The 17,961-nt window shown below is 38.4% G+C and overlaps 1 protein-coding gene across 5 annotated transcripts in view; it reads right to left on the bottom strand.

Moving 5' to 3' along the window:
* LCLAT1 (lysocardiolipin acyltransferase 1) overlaps positions 1 to 17,565 on the bottom strand; it is a 120,308-nt gene extending 102,743 nt beyond the window's left edge. For 2 of the 5 annotated variants that reach the window (XM_075042484.1, XM_075042490.1), the window contains exons 1-2: positions 17,414 to 17,565; positions 17,131 to 17,242 (exon numbers count right to left, since the gene is read on the bottom strand). The gene's annotated coding sequence lies outside the window, so the exon portion shown is untranslated. Of the gene's footprint in view, positions 1 to 11,798; positions 11,913 to 13,177; positions 13,283 to 17,104; positions 17,243 to 17,413 lie in introns of all 5 variants that reach the window. The other 3 variants (XM_075042487.1, XM_075042485.1, XM_075042486.1) reach the window with 3 other exon arrangements.
* Between the last annotated feature and the right edge of the window lie 396 nt (positions 17,566 to 17,961).

Genomic DNA, 17,961 nt, shown 5'->3' with positions numbered 1-17,961 from the left:
GGAAGAAAGCCCGCAGTAGGCAGTGATGCCAAGTTTATTCTTAGTTTCTGTTAACGTTTATCTTAAGCCATAAAATACACGGGCTTATATCCTTCTCAACATCATTCATTAGCAGGCTGATCTTGTCTTCTATATAAACAGACCTAATCCTTTCGTTCTATCAGCAGTCTTTAAAGCCTTCTTCAGTGTTGCTGAGAATCCAAATCCATAAAGGAAAAGGACAGCAGCCAGACAACTTGCCCATTAGAGCAACAAAGGTACAAATCCCACCCTCAGTTTCACTATCAGTTAGCAGGTAGTCAGTTGGGAGTCAAGCGATTAAAAGCCTGTAACCTTAACAGCGAAGCAGCCAGTGATTCTCATCACCACCCTCCACCCCCTCCTGGAATCCTTAAATTAAAATTAAAGAAGTCTAAACTCTGTATCTTGTTCTAAGGAAAAGCTCCCATTTTACGGAATATCTTACCAGAAAGCATTGTTAGCTGTGAACAGCACCTCCAATTGTGTAGAACAACTTAAAGGCTTCAAGGAACACAGTATTAAAAAGGAAAAAGTAGTAAAGACAAAATTAGATCTTAAGTCTGGGATTTGTTAAGACAGTTATTATAAAGCAAGGGATGCTCTTGAGAAGCTATCTCTCCAAGCCAGGAAGATGTTGAGCTAGCCAGCCGTCCAAGGTACCAGCTACTAAGATTTAATCAGCTGGAGGAAGCTCCTGTTCTGCTGCAGCAACAGCAGGATAGGAACTGGGGAAAGGAAGGACAAAGCCATATTAATAGGCACTGCTGGCATGACCTTTAAAGAATAGCTGGGAGCTACCAGCTTAGACAGTAGAACCAGTATGAACAATCACGTAAGAAGATCAAGTCTGCAATGCCTCCTTGTAAAAAAATTATTTATAATCTTATACAGCCCGTACATTGCTTACACCACAAGGGGTGTAAAGAAAAGGAAAGAAAGATGCCAACTGGAGAAGTCTAGTCTAACAAAACAAAAATATGTATTCCTGTTGCCTGGATTATTTATAGTACAATTCATTCATCATCACCCCAGACTATGAAATGTCTGAGCAACTTCCAGAGCACAGATAAGTTGTTTTTTTCCCCTCCAAAATATGTAGAGTATAAGAAACACAACCAGCAATCACTATTTTATACAATAACAATGCAATACTATGATTCACTTGCATTAAGTCTGACTAAGTATGTCATTACCTTTAAATAGAAAATGCAGCTAATAATTTCAAAACTAAAAATAGAAAAATGTGATGTGAATCCTATGTGATTTACTCCTAATTTGAATATATTATGCTGTCTTTCAAATGTTTTTGTAGGTGCTTATCAGCTTTGCTATTTTTTCTTTTTTACTCATGTTTGCCCTACTTTTCTTTTGCTTACCAAGATAACATCTACTTACAGAAATGCATTTCTAGAATTTTATATATAAAAGGACTACATCACTACACTACTACAGCAACCATGCTGATATGAAATGTGGATGCTGTTGTAGCTGAAGAAAATCAAATGGCAGAGAAAAGGACAATGAGATATGTGGGAGCAAATATACAAAAAAAACCCCTTTATAATGAAAGGAAATAGTCCTAAAAGTCTAAAAATGTCAGCTAGGGGAACTCAATAAAGGTCAAGACACTTTGAAAAGGAGAAGATAATCAAGTATTCTGTATTTACAGTCTTTTGTTCCATAATTCTGTACAATGTACTCTAGGTTACTTAAAGCTAAGAAGTGACCTTTCTTGCCAACATTCACTGTTCATTATCCCAGAAGGCCCAAGTTTTGCTTGAAGAAGCCTACCAAACCTGTTGATGTGTAAATTGTCTAAATCTACACCTTGCAAGATGCAGTGATGTTAGCCTCCAAAACCACTACTTAGATGACAGAGCTTCACCAACATGATTATTTTTCACTGTTCTTGCATAAACCAAAATAAACAACAGGTGGGGAACGACCCCAGAATTCACTTCATATATTTTAAACAGCCTTTAATGTTACCGTTCCCACCACTAGCAAATGAAAATAGGTGGAGCAAATATTTTTGTGCCAATAAAAATGTTTCATTTAACAACAAAGTGTGTGTCAAGAAGGCCAATTAAAATGCACAGGCACATTTTGAAGTCACTGAATTTAGAGCCACTCCAAACTTGTGAAAAATAAACAAGCATTCCAAATCGTGAGCATTTTCATAACAAAAATGACAAGCAGATTTCCATCAACTAAAGGAAAGTGACTTCTTTATCATTTTCTTTAAACTGTCACTCTCAAAATGAAAGCAAAATCAAGAATGAGAGAAATTGTTTTTGATACTATGCATGCTCTTGAAACCTCTTCTTTTTTTGTGGCTTAACGACCACATTTTCCTGCATTTAAAGTGCTTCTCTCTCTCCTTATAGCACAAGACCATTACACAAGAGGAGAAACAACCTATAGCAAAACAGTACAGAGCAAATGCTTCTGTCCTTCCACCCTCAGGAAGGAAAATAATTTTCCTATTGTGGCTTTGTTACAACGTACATTTAAATTGCTCTAACAGGAACTAAAACTGCCACTTCAGTTCTCAATTCACACGCTTCCTAAGATTTAAGAGGAAAGGAACCTTGTTTCCGAAATAACATCCCTTATTCTGCAGCTTACTTGAAGCTAAGTAGTTAGCTCATCTGAAGCTGATGAGAGCTTTAATGGAATAAGGTATGTTTTATTTTAAGGAGAATCACCTTCCCCTGCAAATCACCTATGGGTGATCTCAAACCAATAAAGATTGTATGACATATGCACAACAGAATCACAACAGAATGGCTGAAATTGGAAAGGACCTCTGGAGGTCATTTGGTCCAGCCCTCCTGCTCAAGCAGGACCACCTACAGCCAGTTCCCCTGGACTGTGTCTAGTCAGCTTATGAATATCTCTGAGGGAGACTCCATAACCTCCTTGGGCAACCTGTGCCAGGGCTTACTGACCCTCCCACTAAAAAAGTGTTCTCTGATGTGTTTCAGTTTATGCCCGTTGCCTCTGGTCCTGTCACTGGCACCACTGAGAAGAGGCTGGCTCCATCCTCTTTGCACCTTCCTTCCAGGTATTTATATAGATTGATAAGATCCCCTTCCACGAGTCTTCTCTTCTCCAGGCAGAGTCCCAGCTTTTCAGCCTTTCCTCATATGTCAGATGCTCAAGTCCCTTCATCAGCCTTGTGGCCCTTCCATGAACTCTCTCCAGTATGTCTAGTATGTGTTTGTGCTGGGTCTCAACCCTAAAAATTTCTGGAAGCATACAGAGTGTCCTTATTAGCTGGGAAGTTAAGTCCCTGAGTGTCCCTTCAGGTGCTGCACAGGGTTTCTGCAACAGGGAGAAAGAGAGCATGAATTCAACATGAAGGGGTTTCCATCTTTAACCACTAGAGTAATTCCTCTGGTCCTGGTCCTAACTCAAACCAGAATAATTAAGGTCAACTTTTAGGAAACTGAATTGTGCCAATGCTTCTGAAAATACCTCCCTGCTAGCTGCAAAATTAAGAGACCATAAAGTCACTTAAAAATTCACCAGTCCTCAGCTTCATTTCAAACAGTTTAAACTTCATGACGCAAATAATTAAGCTTATAATGTTGTTTTGCAATACTGCAAGTCTGAGAGAAAAAACTAACAAGAGATTAAAAGACAAAACATGAAGATCAAGAAAATAAAGATGACATTTTCATACCAGTCACTGCCAACAATGAGAGGAGGGAAACAGGTCAAACTGTTTCCAATTTTAAAGCTTTTTATAATGTGTATAAAGTCTCTGTAGTTCTGTGTCATAATACAGCCTAAAAAAATAGTTCAAATTACTTCAGGAAAAGGTAAATATATTCCATAACAAAAAGGTTTACTGATCTTCCAACATTTCTCTCTGTCCATATTTTGGTAAGAGGACCCAAATACCAAACGTCTAGGTAGACTAGAGGACATGAGCAACAACTGAAAGATCCTTTTCACTTATTTACATTAAGCCATTACTTTTTCATAGTGCTTTCCAGACCAATTTACAGTAATCTGGAGTATGCAAAAGGGTTATACTAGACAAACGGAATGAGAAGTTATTTGACAAGCATTTTTTTAGAGGACGTCAGAATTTTTAATAACTAACATCGTGGCAAAGAAGAAAGAGATTAATGGTGACAGAGCACAAAATACAGTAGAGAAAGCCATTCTAGTAAACTCAGCATAAATGTCCTGGCATTGCTTCAGGCTTCAGTTGGGCAGCTGCTACAGATGCATCTTATCTTCAAACCATACAGCACAAAGACACTCAGACCAATCACTTTCTGCATCTCAAAACGTTGATAGAACTGGAAACTTCGAAGGGGTTTGGAAATGGAAAAGCATCAAGACAAGTGTAATGAACAGAACAAAATAAAACTTGTAAAAATAGCTTTGCACAAGATTGCTCTTACAGGATTCTCTACCCAACAAATACAATTAAGGTGTATAGATAAATAGCTTATGACTTATACTGGTGGGATTTTAGGTATTTTACGGGAAATAAGGAATTTAAACTGATCTAAAGACTCTAACAGCATAATCATAAGCCTTTTTTACTGGTAACAGATTCCAAGCTTCAAATCAGGTTTGACTGCATTAGTCACTAAGGAAAAATGTAATAATTTCCTGATATTTCACTGAAATTCTTAGACCAAACTACAACCAAAAAAATAATAATCTCTTTTAGAAGGAATATCAGGAAAGGATTCTCCTCCAGTTGTTCAGGAATGCTAGGGATTTAAAATATTTCAAAATGGCTGGCTGCAGTTCAACACAACATGGCTAATGGGACTCATTTTTCAATTGTCCTGTAACACTTAATGTAGTCAAATAATTCCTCTTTATAACTTTCCATCTCTAGCTTCTATACTGTCAGATGAAGATATCAAGCATATAGATGGAAAATTACATCAAGATATATCATAACTGACCCTTTTAAACTGGAAGTAGGTTTTTCTATACATTAAGAACCAGCTCAACTCAGCTGCAAGATGTCCTATTAAAGAACATGTACAACTTGCAATTTTGGTAAAGTTGTTATACATTTTGTTATATAATTTAGTCTCTTTCCATTATGCAGGACAGATAACAGAAATATACTTTGTAGCAATAACATTTTTTTCCCCCCAAAGTTCTTACTTTAAAAGTGCATAGGGGGGTATTATTTCTCACTGGCAGGGAATTCAGGACATTAATTGTCATTTGTAATCAGATACATCCGTAAAGATGATTACTGTGTCCTCGATCAACAGCTGAAGAAAATATTTAACTGACCATCAAATAAGGTAAACTAGGATAAAACTAAAACTCCAAGCTTCACACCTCATTCAAAATGCATCTCTCCCAGTTATCCACCTATAAAGATGTCTACCTGTTCATCAAATAAGCTTTATCTCATTGTAAATATCATAAAAGACTAAGATATCTCTAGATCAAATAACTTCAAGCACATTTTTAGGCTTAACTTCACTGTGAAAGCCAACAAAGATTGGGCAAACCTGCCTATCATCAATTAGACAGCAAAAGTCAATCAATGCATAGTGGTTCAGTATTAATTTCTCAGAAGAAAAGCATCCTGATCAACATCCTTCATCTTGATTGCAGAGGCATCAGATGGAAATTGAAACAAAGTGGTCCTAGATGGCTAATACAATTTTCACAAGAGTTACTTACTATAAAGAAAACTTCAAAATGTGAATTGACAGATTAGAAGAGGCTATTTTCCTCTTACTTGTCCTTGGAACAATAACTATATGCCCAATCATGCATACATAAATACACAAAGAACTATTTCACTCCAGACAAAAGCACGATTTAAGTGAAAGGCATAAAGTAGGATCTGTATAATTCAGTCAAACTGCAGAATCATTTACAATTGTTAATTGCTTTGTAGAAATACCTTGGAACACTGACAGATTTTTTTTTTCTAGCTGCCATGATTAGTGGTCTTGATACTATATTCAGGAACTCAGTCTAGTTACTTCTCTTTGGAGTCAGCATTGATCTCAGATATCTATGATTTTGCATATGATAAAACAGACTGCCAGTAAAGCATAGTCTCAGACTACACATAAAGTGATTCTGTGGAAGTCTAACAGAAAATAGCTAGTTTCAGCCTGAACAGCATTTAGGTCAAATACAGCACCATAGAATTTACATGAGGGAGAATATCACCTGTAGTAAGGGGTCATCTGCAGCATAATTAGTTTGCTACATTCACAGGTAAAAGATCAGGGGCATTCAGCACCACCAGCACACTGTTCGTGAATTGTTACCTCCGTATTACACTCAAAAAACATTTGGGATACTGAAGCTTCACAATCAAACATACAGAAGTTATAAACCACCAGAATTAAGGCTGTTCTTTCCTGGCTGGTTTATTTGTTTGTTTTAAACAGGAACCTTGCCTCATACAATGCACATGCTTTGACAGCAGGGTTAACAGGGAGAAATTACTTTGTATTTTTTTTCCCCCTTTCTCAGAGTACAGTGCTAAAATTAGCCTAAGCTATTAAAATCCTAGGACAACACCCCCCCCTTTTTTCTTTTCTTTTTCCTCCATATTATGCTCATTATACTACTATCTGAAAGTTTTATATGCCAGTAATTTATTTTCACAAAAGACCATATTTATGTTTTTGCAATTCAAGATCCACAGCACAAAGTATACAAAATGTGTCTGCCTGATCTGGAATGTTTCCAGACTAATTTTTTTTCAGAATATTTGTCACTAAGCACAATTCACAGTTGCTATTAGCTTCAGTTGCAGCTGTAAAAGCTTTACATTCTTTATTTTATAGGTGTCCAACTTGAAACCTTACTGTTCAATACAAGGATCACAATTCGTTATTGTTAATAACAATGTTACATGTCTCACTTCTCAAGTAAAAAGCAAAATCCAATTCTTCAGAGAGGCATTTAACTAAAGAAACATTCAGATGATCATCATCTTCAATCCTTTATTCAGTTCAGTATATAACATCACATACGTGCAACAAGTAAAATGGGTTCTACAGACTGCATTCCTTAAATCTTTAAGGCATTCCTAAAATACAAGCTATCCTGAACAATAAGTTTTTTAAGGGGAAAAAAGGTAATGTGTTAATGGAATTACAGACTGCCAATTCAAATGTGGAGATGTGGGTGACATGAAAAAATTTAGCCCATATATCATTTGGTACTTATGTTTCTGTTGGTATTTTAACAAAGACTAAGATCACAAGCCTAGTGTGAAGAGAATTTTGGGTAACAACAGCTGCTCGTCTCCAATAGCAATCATGTAACTTGAGAAATGTAATTTTAATATTTTCAAGGAACAAAAGAAAACACTCTGATCTTCATGAATTTCCAGAAAATAATTATAATGAAAAGGTACAGTATCCTAAACAAATGAAGACCTAACATTCCCACATACAGTATTCATGCTTTTCTAAAAATCAAAACCTCAACAGTTAAGTAGGTCACATAATCATACCATCTAAGCATCCCTTTCAACCTCTTTACCTAAATAAAAAAATAGAAAAACTGGAGCATTATCTAGAAAGGTAACAGACATAACTGTTTCTGTATCTGCTAAATTTCAGGGTGGATCTGATAGCATCAACAGATCAATGGGAAAAAGAGCAAAGTGGTAATTAAACCAAAACCTTATGTTTCAAACAAGTACAGTAAATCTGCATATTCAGTGTACAACCCCTTAAAGCCAGCAGGCTAGACTGGATTAAAGAAAGAGTAAATCCTGCACATTTAATGTTTCACATGCCTGGTCCAGGTACCTTTTTATGTGCACTTCACCATTTTCCTCTACAGAAGCAAAATAATGCCTCCTAACACTATTAATTGCTCATAAAAGAACCGATTTTCAAATAAAAATGTTAATATGAAAATCCTAAAACATAACCTATTTTCTTTTTGATATAAATTCTGTCAATCAAGAAGAATCAATGAAAGCAAATTTATAGAATTTGAGGGTAATAAAGTATAATGACTCCAAGTCTTTTCTTTTCTGTTTTTTTTTCCTGCTAGTTACATGGTAGTCAGAAAATTTCGTTATTCCACATTAAGGAACAACTTACCTAAGTCAACCTCCATCTGAAGAAATAAATTTGTGGCTTTTAATAATGGTTGCATTTAGAAAAGGCTTATATAGAACTTCCCTAACCTTCTTCCAGAGCAAAAATAGTTAAAATGTTTTAATTAATCCACTTTTCCTTGACAAATATTTCTTTTACAATGCTTTTAATATAACTCAACATTGGCTGCATCTTTCTTGACAGCTGGTATTTCCTTAACAGAGAATGTCTCAAATGGTTTATGTATAACATTCTTTCTAAAATTCATTTCCTTTCAGTGTGAGAAGTTAATACACCAGGAAAAAAAAAATTAAAAAAAAAAGGCAGGAATGTTTCATGCCATGTGGGATATAACAGTTCTAGAATTTTGCCTTAAATTAGCCCAATAATGTTTTTGTAGAAATATTATTAACGTGGCTGAAGCTTAACATTTGGAAAAAGGAAAAATACTTGCTGACAACTTTGCTTCTCTCCAGAACTTATTCCAACATGCACTTCACTTTTATGTTCTAGCTCCTCAGTACATGCCTGGTGGAAATCTGACAGCACTTAGTAAGGTTCATTGTGGGGAGAGATATTAAGGAGAAAACAGTCACCTAGCTAAGAACAAGAGACTGATGAACAAGAGACTGACAGTGAGAGATGATGGAGACAAGAAATGTAATCTTTCTTTCTAATATGCAAACTCATTTTAGCATTCTGCTCACAACAGTGATACCTTTTGTTCTGAAAGCAAGCTTAAGTCTGCATGCCCAGCACTCATGACAACAAAGCTATGGACAATATCTGCAATGCTAGTTTGCTTAACAGATTTTTATGGATGCCTTACATAAAGTTAAAAAAGAAAAAACAGACATATTCACCACCTCTGTTTGCCACTGTCTACATGTAAAATGAACAAGAATCTGAGGGCCACATGCAACATGGGAATAACGTAAAGCTTCCCTTAAAAAAAAAGGGAAGTGAGTATTTGCTACAGCTACTTCAGGGGCATAGTGCTGTGGCAGAAGGGTGATGGTCTGCGAATCCGCAAAGGCACAGAGAAAAGGCAGACAATAAGAAAATCTTACTAACATGTGACAAACAATCAAAGCTTACTAAATCCTCTAAACTTTTCATAAGATATTTTCTTTAAAGATAACTGCTATTAGTATATTTTCAAAGATATTCTACTGCACAAGGGTGCTGCATGTCACATCATATTGTTCTTCAATAGACTAGCCTACTGCACTTACTTTAACAAAAACCCCATAATTTCAGCTATTTTCCCTTTAGACAGAAGATAATCCATATTCCTGCGTTACCAACAATCATTCTAGCAATATCCCTGTTGCGACCACTCAAGTCATATTTGCTTCTGCCTATATTTCATTTCCATTCTACCATAACTACAGAGCCTTTGCCTCAATTCTACAGATCAGTCATCTCTCAAGGTCCTTCAGTGACCTACTGTAATGAGAACACACAAAAAACCACAGCTGTTTAACCCTTGACATCTTCGCAGGCATTTGTCATTCAAAAAAATGTTAAGGTGGCAGACAAGATAAACACACAGCTCTTACTTGCTGTCAAAATCTAAATGAGATGTTATTCAGTTAAAGCATTGTCTTAAGGTGGGATTTTTTTATTGCTTAGTGGAGCTGACACTGTTCAGCATCTAACCCTGTATCCAACAGAGGTACAAAACTAAATGCTTCTCAATAGTTAGGAGAGACCAAGATTCTTTCTTTAGGGCAGGACTGAGATACAATAAGTACAATGCTTACCTTTATTACAACATAAGTTAAAAACTTTCTTCATAGAATTTTTTTTTTTTTAAACAAAAATAGACTATTCTAAGTAAATTTTGGAAATTGGGATCTAAAGATACAATCATTTATGACAAAATAATTAAGTATCCATTTTGTAACGAATAGTAGACCCATGCAAGCACTGGAAATAGTGGTTAACTGTTTGGATTTTATTTAAAACTTGGTATTCAAGTGAAAATTTAAAACCGATGTTCCTAATAAAAGAACACACTTCCCTGAGCAAAGCCATGATTTTGGGAGACACACACCCTTTGTCACTTTCAATGGTTAGAAATAGATGAGCCTGCAAAACACTTTCTGTAAATCAGATTGACACAAAAGTATTCTTCTAAGGAAACTCTAGTGCAAAATCTATCCATCTCATGGAGACAGCACAAAATGCAGTAAGACTGATCCTCTTCTAAAACAGTCTATCCCCAAAGTTTAGAAAGATCAAACATACCCAGAACATTACATTCCATTGTTCTAGAGGGTCTGCAATTATTTAAGAGAGATTAAACCAAACACCCCCTTTCCAAATGTGAAATGCATGCCAATTCCCAGAATATTAACTGTTTCCACTATCTGATGATGAATTACACATAATTAGTTCACTGGCAGTGCATCATTTTTACTTGTCCTAGGGACAAATCTACTGACTTGGCCAAGAGACCTTGAACGAAACCGCTAAACCTGTTTTCTTTTTAAGGGAATTCACTAGTTAAGTTGACAGATTTAGTGGTGGTTTCACACTGAAGAGGGAAGACCAGAAGAAAGCTACTGTCTATGCAGGAGGCTGAAAGGAAATTATTAGCCTTACCTTACCAGGCTCTACAGATTGGCTCAATAACCTTGGCATGAGCATATTACCTAACACTTTCTGAAACATTGTACTCAAGAGAAAGATGTTTTCCATGAGTGGAGAGTTAAAAAAAAAAAAAAAAAAGACTGACTCCCAACAGTGACTTAACAGGTAAGTATTTCTTCTACTTGTTTTTCCTCTTTGAGAAATCTTTTGTAGTTTTTTTTGGCTTCATTAAAGGACCTAGCGATGAATTCCCTTGAGCACATGGCCCCAAACTCTAGCTGATACACAATTTAAAAAATTTACAGAGCAGAACAGGAACAAGCTCCAAGTTCTGACCACAGCCTGAAAGCTCGAAGCCAGTTTGCAGTTTGGTTCACTTCGAAAAGTTAACTTCCACAGATCAGCGTGTGGTCACCACTGTCTCCTGGCTTTATCTTATCAGAAGAGTCAAGTTGTTTTTCAATGAGCACAAAATGTGTAACTGCTATTCAGTAAGCTGAATGCTTGAGAAATTCCCACTGTACCACACAAATCCTGAGTAAGAGTTAGTCCTGTTTGTAAGAAATATTGTTGAGTGAAATCAAAAGGTGTTTGCTCCATTTAAGTTTCTTAAAAGTAATAGCAAAGCTGCAGCAATTGGGAAAAAGGTAAGCTTTACCAGTCACTGATAAATTTGCTATCGCTTACTATTGCTATAGCATTATCAGCTTTTTCAAAACCAACATTCTTTACCTTCTAACAGATCACTAAAATCACAATAACAAACATCGTCTTGATAGTAAATGGAACTGATCAGCTGAACAGATGCATGATTACAGAAAGATTAAGTACAAAAATCTAGTAGGATCTAGTCCTTCTAGCATCTGAATAATAAAACAAAGCATCTGGAAAATTATGTCAGATTTCTCACAGTTCCATGTCCAAACCAGGGCATTATTTCTCTTCCCCATTGTTTTCACTAAAGAAACAGTCTGTCAAAGCTAACCAGCACATCTCAGATAAAAACACACTGCATTCCATATAACGGAAATCCACAGAACTCACCTGCCTCTTGGGACATTTGTCCTCACATTTCTCTGTGCAAGCATCTCACCCTACCTGTGATCAGTAGAAATGGTCCATCTGAAGAGAAGTCTGCTGACAGATTGCCTCCCTTGATCTCTGAACACTCTGCCAACTGGAAAACTTTCTGGGTGTAACAAAGACCTTTTCCTGCATTTGGGTAAAAACAGGGATATAAGATTGGTAACAGTTTTGGGGGTCTTTTTGCTTGTGGGGTTTTTTTAATACTTTTGTAGACACTGAAACTACCAAATGTTTAGCAGTAATTCAGGGAGCCGTAATAGCCACCTGATAGATTCAGTTCAGACTCATTCCCACTTCTATTTCAGAACATAATGTTGAATATCCTCTACTCAAAGCTTAACACTTGCTATACATTTATTTACAAATTCAACTTACCAACTGAAAATGGTAACTATGCCCTGCCTAAAGAAGTACAAGATGACCAATGAAAATTTCAGTAATCTCCAGAACAATGCTTGCATGGAAGTCTGGAAGAACAGCAAGCATTTTACTTTGTTTTGATGTTGTAACTGAGCTGCTTGACGAGTGGAATTTACAGTTTCTTTCTGAACAGCTACCTTTCAAATTTCAGAAGCACAGCATGAAGTGCTTTCAGTGGTATTTATTACAAAGAGACTACTAGTATCAAGTCATATTTGAGCCAGTCTATAAAAGTTTTTTTTGCAAATAAATTGTAAAAACACTTCAAAAGCATTAATCAGCTCTAAAAGGTTCATTTCTGCATACATTTTTCTACATAAGTTAAATCACATTAGGAGAACATACTTTTTAAAATATGGCTTGAGCTAATTTTAAACATGGTTGGAAAAGTTTGGCCTACACTGATTAAAATCTATATTTAAATGAAAGGAAAATTTAACCACAGAAACTGTGCTCATTTTAGAAAAACAAGCATATCACTGCCAAAGTGCTGTCCTAAGTTTAGATTGCTGTCTGACTAAAACATTACAATTACGAGAAACTAAAATGGATTTCTAAATGTTTCAAGATGAAACAGCCATTGGGTAATTTGCAAGATATGCAATTATCTTCTGAATTCAAACACATAATGCTAATACTCAAGCTGAACAAATGCAGGCTGTAGATCACTGCTTGCGTAGAGATTGGGGAAATCGATGTTAAAAATCAATACCAACACTAGATAAGAGTAACTATAATGAAACTTACGAGCAAAATTACCAAGTGATGTGGAATTAATTACTTAGACATAAAGAATTTTCTTTGAGAAAAAAAAAGTTTTGAATCTTTTATCTACTGCTTCTGACTCTCTAGGAGCTGATCAAGCTGAACAGAGGTTTCTCAGCACTTTTATCACTGTTAAAACTGCATCAGTGGCCATACAAGGCATTTCACACAAGCTCCCACATGTAGCAAGACAGTAACATTTTTACCTTCAAATACCAGAGAGGGTCTTCCTAATAGATTTGAAGAGTCACACAGCATATTTTCTGTTACTTCTCAATTAACAGCTATATTTGGGTGGAGTCATTATCATACTGACCATGCAAAAGTTAAAAGGAAAAAAAAAATATAATCACACACTAACCCCAGATCTGGATGTTCATTTCATGTATAACCACAGTAAATTCCAGTGACTTTGAACAGTAAGTTAAATCTTGATCTGCGACAACCATTACCAGTTTGATGCAACTAAGGAAATCAAGTAACTCCATTCCTGTTTAAAAATCACGATTGTGTGTACTTGTCAGCACCTGCACTGCCTGCTATTGTTGGTCTTTGATGTAGCAAGAGAAATGAATGGCTTGGCTGTGTTTTATTTCTTGTTCTCCTGTAAAAGCTTTGGTGTTTGGTTATCTTCTGACTCTTTTGACTACAACCAGCTCCACTTATTCAGTGAAGGAGTACAAAACAATCTTTCATTCATCTATTAAAGCACCCAGGAACTGTGAGCAAGTCTGGGGACACAGTAGTTTACAGGAACACTTCCATGATTCAAACACTAATTTTATAAAAGACTAGAGCATTTTCAAGAAAAATTAATTCTCTCTCTACAAGCAATGTGTGGTGATCCACACAACTGCTTCATATAGACTCATCAGGCAGTTAATTCATTTAGCCTTCATGGCACCTCTGAAGCCACCATCAAAAGAGAAGAGCAAATAGATATAGATTTCTTCCAACTGTAAGATACGCTGCATGCCTTAAAAACAATAAAACCACCATAAGCTCAATGAGGAAGCAGAAGATTAAACAATACCTTTCAGAACCACTGGAATGAAAGGAATACCTGCTGCCTTGATACCTTAAATAATATAAATAGCAGCTACTATACCAAACGATGCCCCAAAAAAACCCAAGAGTCATGGGAGTTTTAATATCACAGATGCAAAGTCTTGGAAAGGCATGTTTAAAAGCAGGAAGATGAAAAAACAGTTTTGTTTCAAGGAGTCCCCAGGGGGCTGAAGAGGTGGGGCAACACAAAAAAAAAAAACCAAACCCAAAAAACAAAACAAAACAAAAAAGCCCCAAAACCTAAGCCTCCTGTCAAATTAAAGGCAAATTTATTTTCTCAAACTCATGAAAGGATAGCGTGTGAACCTAGTGGAGCAATTAATTTTGTATTGACAAGTAAAGACTCCCCCAGTTTTGAACCTCGAAGCGTGTAAGAAACCCTAATACAAACAAATCAAATTAAGTAAATTAAGTTTATTATAGCAAAACAAGTTCACAAGCAAACTAGTTCAGCTGAGAGAAAGAGACTAGGAAAAAGAAGAGACATTTTGTCTTCATTTCAAGAAGCCTGCTAACATTGCTTTCTTGCATCTCACTGTGCCCTGCAGCAGTAACAATGGACTTTATAACACAGAATTGTCTTTCAGAAGCAATTTACTTTTTGGCCAGGTCAACAAAACTTCATGTAAAACCAAACTGTGAGCCTTTGTCCACACTCAGAGGGGACCTGTTTCAAAAAGTCAACTCTCTAAAGGTTCCATTTTCCCCTCTCTTAGGTCTAAGTGCTGACCAAACACCACACACGCAACGCAAACAAGCCAACTCTCCTGAGTCCATAGCTAATAAAAAATTAAACCAGATTACAGACTCAATACCACATACAGAACATGAGGAATCTTGTCTGTGTGTTCTCAGCACCACAACCTTGGTTCTAGACCCTCTAGGACAATGGAATGTAATGTCCTGGGTATGTTTGATCTTTCTAAACTTTGGGGACAGACTGTTTTAGAAGAGGATCAGTCTTAACTGCATTTTGTGCTGTCTCCATGAGATGGATAGATTTTGGACTAGAGTTTCCTTAGAAAAATACTTTTGTGTCAATCTGATTTACAAAAAGTGTTTTGCAGGCTCATCTATTTCTAACCATTGAAAGTGACAAAGGGTGCGTGTCTCCCAAAATGGACATAAATGAGGCTGTCCAAACAAAAAATTAAGAGATAGAAACTCTACAGGGAGAAGTCTTGGACAGAATCAAATAGGAAGCCAACAGAAGGACAAGAGGATTTGCACCTGAGACAGTCCAGGTAATTAAGAATCTAGCCTGGCATTATCAAAAATAGCTGCTGAAGTAGTAGAGACTGCAGGAACAGATGAAACATATGACAGCCTGCCACCTGACCAACCGGAGAAAGGACTTGCTGGATCAAGTAACCCCAACACTGCTAAAATCCCAGGTGGATGTGAAGATGACACCGCATTACACTTCCAGTTTTCTTTTCAGATTGCTTTTGGGAGGAGGGTAGGGAACTCCATGAAAGCAAAACTCATCAAGACTGAGGAGCTGGAACATACCAGAATCAAGGTTTCCCTGTGCAACTTCAGTTTAGCTTTTACAGTAGGACACAATATTATTTTTCCTTCAAGATTCCTGCCTCACTGAGTACACATGGTGGGCCAGCCCCTGACGTCTAAATAAGGCTTTGTAGGAGACTTCCCATTTTCAGCACAGAAGCTCTTTGGCAAGAAGTGAATGGAGAAAATACTCTGGTAAGATGGGAAAGTTCCTTCACAGACTTCTACACCCTTCACTCTTTACCACATACTCCCTACAGACGGCAGACATTTTTAATCCAAACTTTTCAGAAGTTGTAAGTGTAGTCCTGATCTTCTGAATGTCCAATTTGAGACTTGGTTTCTTGAGGTAGTTTCACATTATACTTAACCCACAGCTGGTTTACATTAGTGCAGAAAGAGAAACAGCTTTCATTCATATCGGAGCAAACACTCACTAGAACAGTCTCCATCTGACAGAAAGCCATCCCCATAAAACTGTTAGATAAACTGTCCCTGCAACCATCCAACCACTAAATCCACTACAAAGAGAGTAGTAGTAACCCATGGCCAGTGACGGCAAAGAAGTGAGACCACATTCTTCGGCTGCAGTTCACACACTGACCAAACTATGTATTCACACTGTTAAACCGTACCTTGATTTGCTGAGGAGCCAGATAGTACAGCTGCCACTGAAGCTTTGCCTTCAGAGTATTAGATAATACTATAAAATCTGATTACAAAGTCAAACAACTCGTTTCAGATTTCTGTGTTCAATTTAAGACATACTTTGGCTTTCCTCCTTTTTTTATCCTAGTTTCCCCATTTGTAAAGTAAGAAGGGGAAAAGAAAAAAAAAAAAAAAAACAAACCATCTGTTAACGTCTCTGTGTTACAGTGGAGTAAGTTTGTGCTTGAAAAACATTTAAATATTGCTGTGGTAACTACTGCCAAAAAGTCCAAGGGTCCGAAAGCAGAGAGGAGGCGGTGTCTTCAAAACGAGAGACAGCTACTACGAAGTAAATGAGATATGGCAATACTTAGCAATCAATAAGCAAAATACACTACCCATTATGCGAGCATAGTCCACTCCGTCCACTAGCATAAGTGGAGATTAAACAAAAGTCTAGTGACAGCCACGTACTGTATCACAATGAATACACATAAGCACTAATGTGAAGCTGCACACATAGTTTAATTCTAGTACTTATTTTTAGTACGTGGCTTTTTACAGCCACAGTTATGTTCTGAACAGCCTGGTTGTGAAAATTACATGCCTTGTTCCAATCCTCACCCTGCACTTCTTACACAAGAGAACATTCTGGTCAAAGTTTAGCTCTGCCAGAGGGCAATTCTAGCCGAGACAGCAGCGTGCACGCCAGTACCAACGGGAGAAGTCACAAAAGACACAGTAAACAGGGAAAACCACCCAACTGCAGTCTGCAGAAACTGACTTCTGTGTACACGCAAGCCAGAACAAGAGACTCTACTTTTCCCAAAAGGAAAGATACTAAGGATGAGGTTATAACAACAAGCCTCCCTTTATTCCTCGAGGTGTAATAAAAGCAGCAGTACCGAAACCAAGGTTTCGGGTGACGTACACGTTTCACACACTCCGAACGTCTCCTCGGACAAGCTCAAGCGCTTTCCTCCAGCGGCTCCTCCTCGGGCATCGCCGCGGCTCCCAGCCCTCCTACAGCGCGGCGACCATGCCTGGGGAGAAACGGGAGGCAGGTGAGAGAGCCCGGCAGGCCGCACCTCGGCGAGGAAAAACCGGCAAGGCCGGGCCGGCGGCGGAGACCCGGAGCCGCTGATCAGCCCCGCAGCGCCAGCGGCCCGGCCCGGCCCGCCGCCCGCCAGGGGAGCACCCGTGCCCGCCCTCACCTGAGACGGGGCAGCGCCGCGGCGGGAGGAGGTTCCCCGCCCCGCTCAAGGAGCCGCCGCCCCGGGGAGCGCGGCCGCGCCGCCTCCAGCGCTCCGCACCGCCAGGACCGCCGCCGCCGCAGCCGCCGCCATGTTCCCGCTGCCACCGGCGACCTCTGACCCCCGCCAATCACTTCCGGTCACGGCTGTCAAGCCGTTGCCATGGCAGCGCTCCTGGCCCCGGCCGCCCTTAAAGGGGCAGCAGCCACCCCGCACCCACTCCTTACACCGAATCCCACGCTCCTTACACCCTCACCCACTCCTTACACCCACACCCACGCTCCTTACACCCTCACCCACTCCTTACGCCCTCACCCACGCTCCTTACACCCTCACACGCCTGCGGTTGGCAGGCCCATGCCGTGGGGCAGCTGGTGGGAGAGGATGGCCTCCGGCGCTCTGGAGGAAAAAGCACCCACCTTAACTTAGTTATTAGCTAAAAAGGGACAATGATTCATCATCCCAACGGTGCTGTACGGAGGGGGAAACCCTACTGCTGTTAGCCATGG

Source organism: Buteo buteo, chromosome 12, assembly GCF_964188355.1.
Source record: "Buteo buteo chromosome 12, bButBut1.hap1.1, whole genome shotgun sequence".
In the NCBI taxonomy this organism is placed as follows: domain Eukaryota; kingdom Metazoa; phylum Chordata; class Aves; order Accipitriformes; family Accipitridae; genus Buteo; species Buteo buteo.
Note: the sequence above shows the minus strand (reverse complement) of the source record. Positions and strands in the feature narration are given on the sequence as shown.